The 9972-nt window shown below is 40.2% G+C and overlaps 1 long non-coding RNA gene across 1 annotated transcript; it reads left to right on the forward strand.

Moving 5' to 3' along the window:
- The first annotated feature begins 3176 nt into the window (after positions 1–3176).
- LOC309530249 lies at positions 3177–9604 on the forward strand. Its single transcript, XR_014218726.1, has 3 exons — positions 3177–3236; positions 7886–7963; positions 9342–9604. It is a non-coding gene; the product is annotated as an uncharacterized lncRNA (long non-coding RNA).
- Positions 9605–9972: the final 368 nt, after the last annotated feature.

The following is a 9972-nucleotide window of genomic DNA, read 5'->3' on the forward strand; positions in this document are numbered from 1 at the left end:
GTGCAGCTAGTAAAGCACTGGATGAATGTGATCCCGTGGCAGGGACCCTGAAAGGAGTCTCGCCGCGGCATTCTGCACCTGCTGGAGTTTCTGAGTCAGCTTTAAGGGCAGCCCCGTGTAGAGCGAATTACAGTAATCAAGCCTGGAGGTGACCATCGCATGGATCACTGTGGCCAGATCGGCACGAGAAAGGTAACGGACCAACTGCTTAATACAGCGGAGATGGAAAAATGCTGCCTTTGCTGTAGCTGCAACCTGCGCCTCCATAGAAAGGGAGGCGTCGAAGGTTACACCCAAGCTCTTGACAGAGGGCACTGGCACTAATTGAGCCCCCACAAGAGATGGAAGCAATCCAGTGAGCACTGATCCACTAGCATGATCCCCACTAGTATGATTATTTCATTGATAATTATTTGTTGATGAGACTTTATTCCGAAACAGTTGAACTATTCCGGATATACTGTCCTTTTTAGACTTTGGAGAGATGTCTTCCTTTGCGACTTTTGTGAGACGTCTTCCTTTGACAGACGGCTTGGTGTTCCTCGCTATTCATTGATTTGATTCTTTGTTTGACTCTGTTGCATATAACAACTTGTAGTTACTTGTATATTTTGTGAGATGTGTTGTATGATGCACACATTATTTTGAAGTGGTTTATTTGTATATTTTGAATGACATCATAATCGATTATATATTCACTAGCAGTTATTAGCAAGTGTGTTGCATTTCCCTTTGTGTAGAACACCAAGCAATGACAACCTTTCCCAAAGTGTGTTCTGGTAATGCACACTTGAATTAATAAATGGCAAGCAGTCTGCGTATGAGATTAAAAGTCTTTTTGTCCAGTGGAGCTGATAGAAAGCATTCCTGGCCACCCCTGAACCCTGGATATACAAGATCATCAACGTGTCCCAGAGCACCCTAAGACTGTGAACCTGAATGACCAGAGCTGTGGGGAGTCCAGGCAATGGCTGGAATTCCAGGCTCTTGTTGTTCTATCTCACATTGATGATATTAAATAATAAAAAAATCAACTTATATTTACTTTAATTCTTTTTTAATAAAAAAAACCACATACCCCCCAGTCTGGAAATTTTTCTGTTTTTTTACAATAAAAAAATGTAAACATTGGCAGGATTATCGTCATAGCCTGCAGTTTTTTAAGAGTATATATTTTAAGTAGATGAATGAATGAGTAAATTAAGTTAATTTGGAATATGCAGAATATATATGTGTGTGTGTGTGTGTGTGTGTGTGTGTGTGTGTGTGAACCGCAGGAAGAGAGGGAAGGAAGTCAAGTTTTGAAATGTTAAAATGGTTGTAAAATGATTGAAATGTATAAAACTGAAAATCATAAATAAAAAAGGGGGAAATAGGGGGGGGGTTAATCACTGCCCCCCTTCCTGGATTGCCGTGTGTGATTGTTTGAGGAAACTAATTAAACCTCTTGAATTAAAATATAACTAAAATAAAAATAAATCAGGTGTACAGTCAAGAGGAAGGCTGAATAAGTCTTCTTTCCATGAAAAGCAGTCCTGTGTAGTTTCCATTTGTCTCCAGACAACCTCCCAAGGGATTGAGTTTAGACAGACAACAGGAAAATAAACCATTCATAGCCCTTTAAATGGCCCCACTTTCTGATGGCCCCTCCTTTTCATTGAGCATTCGTAATTGGTTGTGCTCATGATGATGTCAGGGAAGGTATTTATGATCCCACTTTCAATAACGTTCCCACCTGCAGACGTTTTGGGGTGGACATACTGCTCTGTTCCAATTGGTGCATGTCCTATAGCTTCCGGCTGAAATTCTGGAACTTTTTATGCAATAAATGTTCTGGGTTTTGTTGTTGTCCCTTTTCTGTTGCGGGGTAGTATAAGAATGCCCCTAAAAATGGCAATAACAGGGGAAGCATCACAGAACAACTTATAAGGCTGAATGATCTGAGGACAGTCTAGGATAAATCTACCATCAATGCATATTATTGTATTATGTTGCAGAGTAACACTTATTATTATTAATAATAATCATAATCATAATATTAGAATGATCTCGATACGAACCCAAGGCAGACCTTTTAACATCACAGTAATGCAAGTTTATGCACCAACTACTTGTGCTGAAGAAACAACAACAACAACAACTATTATTATTATTATTATTATTATTATTATTATTATTATTATTATTAAAAACCAACACCAATCTGGAGGGGCTCTGAATCGACTTTTCAAAAGTGGGATTATAATGAAACTTCAGGAAAGTTTTTAACCAAAAGTTATAATTGAGCTCTCCTAAATTATTTCTTTATACTTCCACCTAATGTCTAAGCTGCTGAAGTTAAAATGCTTTATCTCCTCATTGCTGCAAACGGCTTCACTAATATGAAAAACATGCAGACTAATTACTGGTATAAGTTTTATGTTTAATTAGGATTTGAACCAAAATCCATTAAAATCACTGGCTCTAATGGTGTTTGGACAAGCTGGCAGGGGAATGCAAAATCTATTTGCATGGTATCCTCACTATTACAAAAATGTTATTAACCTAAATGTTAGGTGTACTATGCCAAGTATAACTTCATTTCTATGCCATTTTATTGTGGAAGCCAATCTCTTCCACCTTGGCTCGCATGTTTCGGCCAGTTTTGGACTTAACAAATGGACCTTTTCCAGAGCCAATATTCAGATGTTCTAAAACTGGTCCCAAGTTGCTAAGCCTTTGCTAAGCCCAAGTCTCTCACGTTCTTGATCAACACCACAGTCATTCAATTCACATTTGCATTGCAGGTTTCCAAAGCCTCTGCCCAGGACTAATCAACAAACCATTCTTTACTTATTAAAAGTTGCTTCTAGAAACCACTAAATGAGCCCAGAGAAGCTATTTATTAATTGAACTCTAATCCAATACATGCCTTCTGCCCAGAAACCTCATTTTGTTTTCATAGCAAGGAGATGGTAGCCATCTATAAGAATGCAAAATTGAATGAATAATTCACACGTAATACAATATTTACCCCTCCCTTAAACCTGTGAAACAGCATTGGCTATTCTTCAGGAGAAACTTTGCATTTTAAAGCTGCTTTTCAAGCAAAACACCACTGGATTGGCTCCAATGAAAGATATCATCTGTGAAGCAGGCATGCACAATCTGATGGTTGAGATCTAGAATTGTTATTAAGTTTTCTATGCTTCACTTGGGGCCGATCTACACTTATGGTTTTTAACGTCAAAGTGGAGGTAAGTAATGGTTACCCTGCCTTTTTATCAATTACCCTGCCTTTTTATCAATTTTTTTTTATTGTTTTATGCTACTATATAGGTGAAAAACTGCTCATATGTCCCTGTGCTGTATTGTTTTTAACACTTGATTGGGAGCTGCCCGGAGTGGCTGGGGAGACTCAGCCAGATGGTCAGGGTATAAATAAATTATTATTATTATTATTATTAGTAGTAGTAGTAGTAGTAGTAGTAGTAGTAGTGTTTTACTTTTTTTACTACATTCAAACTCCAATGGTATTCAAGGGGCAGTGTTCAGGGAGGGAGGGAGGACGAATTAAAACATGACACCAGAGGAAAGAGCAGAACAACCAGAAGAAGAAGAAGAAGAAGAAGAAGAAGAAGAGGAGGAGGAGGAGGAGGAGTTTGGACTTGATATCCCGCCTTTCACTCCCCTTAAGGAGTCTGAAAGCGGCTAACAATCTCCTTTTTCCTTCCTCCCCCGGAATAAACACTGTGAGGTGAGTGAAGCTGAGAGACTTCAGAGAAGTGTGACTGGCCCAAGGTCACCCAGCAGCTGCATGTGGAGGAGCGGGGAAGCGAACCCGGTTCACCAGATTTCAAGTCCACCACTCTTAACCACTACACCATGCTGACTCCAGTGACCAGCAGCAGGGAAAGAAACAGCATTTTGGAAAATGTCGTGGCCGAGTATTGCTTACATTTGACGAAAGAAACCAAGGTAAAAAAGTTTTCATTAACAGATGTGCCCTGTGACATATTAGAATGACATATGTAATATTGTTCTAAGAGAGGGAAATAATGTTAAATACGTCAATGTAGATCCAGCCTTAGTCACCTGTTGTTATGGATTCACTGCTTTAAAACCAGATGGTTAGATTGTTGATGGTTTGATATTGTAAACTAGCTTGGGATGAGGAAAGGGAGGAAGTTGGATAGACTGATAAGCTAGAGCAGGGATGGCAAACCTCTGCCCAGGGACTAAAATGTTACCCTCCATGTCTTTCGTTCTGGCCATCAAAACTCTCCCTCTCCCACATCTCTCACTGGTTCTGTTGCTTCATGCCCCAGCTTGCCTGGAGGGAAGGTGTACTTGAACTCTGGCAATGCATCTTGCTTGCTTGGAAGATGCAGATGTGCTTGTATTTCTCCATGTGTGTAGAAATTAACCTGAAGTCAGCCCTGTTTAGGGAAGCTTTTAATACTGGATGAATCATTGTATTTTAATATTCTGCTGGAAGCCACTCAGAGTAGCTGGGGAAACCCAGCCAGATGGATGGGGTATAAATAATATATTATTATTATTATTATTATTATTATTATTATTATTATTATTATTACTGTACAAAAGGTAAAACCTACAGTTATCGCTTTGCCCCATTTTGCCTCAAACCTCTACAACAAATGTCATGGAAAGATGGCCATCACAAACCCTGTTCTAGTATATGACCCAATGATGACAAACAGATCATAAAACGTAAAGGTAAAGGGACCCCTGACCATTAGGTCCAGTCGTGACCGACTCTGTGGTTGTGGCGCTCATCTCACTTTATTGGCTGAGGTAGCCGATGTACAGCTTCCGGGTCATGTGGCCAACATGACTAAGCCGCTTCTGGCGAACCAGAGCAGCGCACGGAAACGCCATTTACCTTCCTGCCAGAGCAGTACCTATTTATCTACTTGCACTTTGACGTGCTTTCGAACTGCTAGGTTGGCAGGAGAAACAGATCATACCTAGGGCTTTTTTTCAGAGGGAACTCACCAGAACTCAGTTACGGCACCTCTCAGGTGGCTTCTGGAACCTTTTAGGTGAGTTCCAGCAGTTCTCAGGTAGGTGTCATTGCCATTCTAAGAGAAAGAGGGAGGTGTTCATGGTGAGTTTCAGCACCTCCTTTTCTAGGAGAATAGCACTGGTCATATCTGATCTATGACATAAATTTATGGCCATTCTAATTGTACCAATAGAGAGCGTTTGAAGAAAAGAACTCCAAGCTTAACGTATTCTGATGATAGTGATGATGCAAAGGCAGAAGAGGCTTATGTTAATATTAGACCAACTTCAGCAATGGCAAACATTTTTTTGCTGCCATTTCAGCCTCACACTAAAGAGAGGTCCTAGTAGTCATTTCAGGGCCAGGGTTGACCCTTCCCATGAGACAAGTTGAGCCGCAGCTGTCTGTCCCTACGCAAAATTGCTCATTGGATTCGAATGTAGCAAGTACTTTAAATGTAGACATGCACCACCACCTGGTAAAGTTACATTCATTTCAAGTTACATTTCTCAAAAATGTTGAAAGAGCTTCAGACAACATTCTTATATGTAATCCTACACATGTCTAGAATAAATGAACCCAAAGCTGTTGATAAATGTATTTTGTACATCGGTAACCACATTAGTAACCATGTTATCCTTCTAAAAAAAATTCCTTCCTGTAGCACCTTAAAGACCAACTAAGTTAGTTCTTGGTATAAGCTTTCGTGTGCATGCACACTTCTTCATCTGTATCTGAAGAATTGTGCATGCACACGAAAGCTTATACCAAGAACTAACTTAGTTGGTCTTTAAGGTGCTACAGGAAGGAATTTTTTTTATTTTGACTATGGCAGACCAACACGGCTACCCATCTGTAACTGGAACCATGTTATCCTTCTCTATACTTGCTTCATTCTTCCATTCCAGCTTTCCCTTCTTTTTATTCCTCCTCCTTTTCTCTACTTATATATGCCCTTTCTGCATCAGATCTTCTCCTTTTCGGTTATGGAGTTTTAAGTTTCATATGATCAGGGAGTTTGTCCTCTTGTAACAATCATGCAAAATAGTATATAAAAAAAACCACAACTTATGCTAAAGAACAAAGTATATACCCAGATGGACAGGGTATAAATAATAAATTATTGTTATTGTTATTATTAAAGTATGCAAATTCCTCACACTGGCATGATGTGGACAGGTTTCAGAAGCCAGCTTCCCTTGCTTCAAACATTGAATTGCCCAGGTAAAGGACTTTAATGCACAGAACTCTGACTATAGGATTTTGCTTCAGATGCTGTGCTGCCTTTGCTCCCCCCAAAAAGGTGCTCTCAAGCCACCCTGAATCCAAATCTGAAATGGCACCCTACAGCTACTTGCATAGGAGCCAACTCCTAGGGACTGAGGTCCCTTCAGCCCCCCCCCCAATACATATATTTTTAGGGAGTCAAGCTCCCCCCAAGTTGATAGGCATTGCCATTCAAATTGTGTGTGCACACCATGACTTGTGATTGATTATGCAGGGCGGTGCTTGCCTGCCCCACCCCCCAAAATATTTTATTCAAGTTGGCACCCCTGGCTACTTGTTTCCCAAGACTTTTACACCATTGCCAGTTACCAAGTTTTGAAGTACTTCAATCCTTGAGAGCCAGTGTGGTGTAGTGGTTAAGAGCGGTAGTCTCATAATCTGGGGAACCGGGTTCGCGTCTCCGCTCCTCCACATGCAGCTGCTGGGTGACCTTGGGCCAGTCATGCTTCTCTGAAGTCTCTCAGCCCCACTCACCTCACAGAGTGTTTGTTGTGGGGGAGGAAGGGAAAGGAGAATGTTAGCCACTTTGAGACTCCTTAAAGGGAGTGAAAGACGGGATATCAAATCCAAACTCTTCTTCTTCTTCCTTAGCAAGATTCAGCTAATACAGACAGCTCCTCATATGCCATTCTCTCTCTGTGTTTATTTTTTTAAAAAAAACAAATATAGACCCATATTGTTTATGCAACCATCACAATTCACTTAGCATCATTAGAGTTTTTACTTGCCTTTAACAGTTTCCATATTTCTGAATCATATGGCTGTATTTCAGAGAAGAAACAGGCTTGGCAGCGCCTATTATTATTTCGAGCATGTGCACAGACAAAACCCTGACAGCTTTCTTCTGTTGTAACTCTGTGAGATGCTCTTAGTTTTTAGGGCACATCTTATTTCACCTTGACTTGAGCTGTTGTAAACATTCAAACTGTGGGATGAATTCCTAGAAGATCAGTATGAGCTCATGCAACAGCAGTGATCGCCAAAGGAATACTGTGAAGGATAGACCTCCACGTACCTTATCTCAAACAACTGATAAAGGTTAATGCACAGTTTGCTGTCCATTATGATAGATTAGCATTTTAAGATTGTATCCAAGCCAAACTACAGCTGGATCTAGACACGCCAAAGAAGCGATTCAGTGAAGCACATTGTAAACTCATACAGGGAAATCCAGTAGGGAAAGATGGGACTCCACAGTGCTATCTGGTGTCATAGTGTTATCATGCATGTACAACACACATAAAACATTTTTTCTTTACGAATTTAAGTGAGTCCTATGAAGGATCTGATAGCAACAGGATTAGAGACTTGCCTGCAATGGGAAAACAAATTAAGTGGGAGGTAGCGAACCTGTGGCCCTGTGGATGTTGCTGACTATAACATCCATCACAACAGGCTATTGGCCATTCGGGCTAGAACTTATAGAAATTGCTCCAGTAACATCTGGAGGGCTAAAAACAATAGACAAATGGAAGGGACACCGTGGTTCTCCATTCCTGATGATTCAAGGTGAGAACATTGGCAATGAAGTTGGCAACTCAGCCAGGTACAAAAAAGGTCAGTCACTAATTGCAAGTATTTTGTTTCAAGATCGGTCCAGAAACAAAATCTACTGTCTGCAAGCTTGTGATCAGCATGTGATCCCACCTGTGGTCTCTGAAGAAAACTGTGAGTGCTTCCAGACCGTCACTGTTTTCGGATGGGATTTACTCATTGACTGACAGATTTATGTTGCATGATTAAAGTTGATTTGATGCCGATGGGCAAAAAACCCACTCCACACACACACACACCACACCCCTCCCCCAAAGGATTTCTTGCAATAACCAAAGTGATGTGGAATTGCACTGGGAAATGTGGGGTCAAATTGCTTGATGCAATGTTGTATAGCCTTCCCTCAAACAAATCAGTTTGTATTAACTTATTTAAAATGTGTATTTTGGTATACAGTATATAGTTAACTGCTTCTAGCTCCAACAATCACACCTAGATTTGCTCAAATGTAAATACTTGCAACTGGGGGTGCAAATAGGATGTCCCTATTTTTTATCAGAGCAATGTTGGTGGGTATGAAGTTATGTGACCCCTGAGTCAAGGAGATAAGGAACTTTAAAACCTATAGGAGACATCTGAAAACAGCCCTGTATATAGAGGTTTTTAAATGTTTTATTAAGTTTTTAGATATGTTGGAAGCTGCCCAGAGTGGCTGGGGTAATCCAATCAGATAGGTGTGGTATAAATAATAAAATTATGATGATTATGATGTTGATGATGGAATAGGCTGTCCCTGTTTTCATCAAAGAAATGTTGGAAGGCATGTGAGTTTCTACCTGATAGGAAACTAAAACCTGTCCATTCTAAATAAAAACTGCTCAGGAGTAGAGGAACAAAATTAAATGTACAACAAAAACAATTTTTAACATTGAAGAACTGGTGATTTGCCAGGAGATTCACAGACTATAAGCTTCAGTTTGTTCCAGGTGAGAATACCGTGGTGTAATTTGGCTTTTACATCCATATAACACGTTTCCAAAGCAATTCATATATCCTTGAAATGATCCCCTATATAAATGTAGTTTCATCTGTTCAAGCAGCAGAGGGGGAAAAATCTTTAGAACAACCAGGAAGATAAAATACAGAGCAACCTTTTATATCAGTGCTGATACAATCAGAAGGAACTAAATGGACTTAGAAACTTCATTTGTTTTCGAAGTTGAACACCTAAAAGTTGAGAAATCCATTAGTCAGAAACTAAGTTTTAGAAATAGCGATGTTGGTGGGAATATCTGCAATGTGTATGCATGAGTTGGCAGCACTTCACACAACCTTTCTTTTACAAGGTTCCCTGATGTGTGAGTGCTTCCTACATGCAGAACTGTGCCTTTGGCCTCCTAGATGCATGTGTTCATACATTGCAGGGGGGGAGCAGGGGTGCCAACAGGAATTTTGGGGGCTCATAACACTGCATTTTGGGGGGTGGGGAGGCCCAGAGCACTGTATGCTGATTCATCCTGCCACCTATTTTTATGTTTCTTCAATTTTCCAGGGACAGTCCCCGATTTACAGAAGCCATCCCAGTTTCTGTTTTGATCCTGGAATGTCCCACTTTTCCTTAGGACACCCCAATTTCCATTGGAGAAATGTTGGAGGGTATGGAAAAGGACATCCCTATTTTCATGGGAGAAATGTTGGAAGGTATGAACACACTTTAAGGCTGAATCTACACAGCTATAAAAAAACACTCTGAAGATTCTCTGAAAAAAATGTTTTAAACCTCACAATGGAAAATTCCACTGATTTCCGATTTCCATCTCTATAGTGTCATCTGGTGTCACGGTGTTATAATACATTTATGACGTTTCATTTTTACTAATGTAGCTGAGTCTTATGTGGGGCTGTAATTGCATCTTATCTGGAAGCGGTAACTAGTCCAGAATGTTGTGGCAAGACTGCTCATAGGTGCAGTAGTTCTGCACTTGAACTTCCTATCTAAACTACTGTAGCAGGGAAAAGTGATCCCTCCCTTTCAGTGGACTTCATAGCTGGTGTAAGTCTTATCTTTGCATACCCTTGCCCATTCCTAAAAATGTGGCGTGTTATTTTCTATATAATTTACAAGTTCTTTTAGTGACTGTATCGAGCCAGTACATAATACTGATAAAAACAAGAGAAGGCAG

Source organism: Podarcis vaucheri (genome assembly GCF_965113315.1).
Source record: "Podarcis vaucheri genome assembly, chromosome: 4".
NCBI lineage: Eukaryota > Metazoa > Chordata > Lepidosauria > Squamata > Lacertidae > Podarcis > Podarcis vaucheri.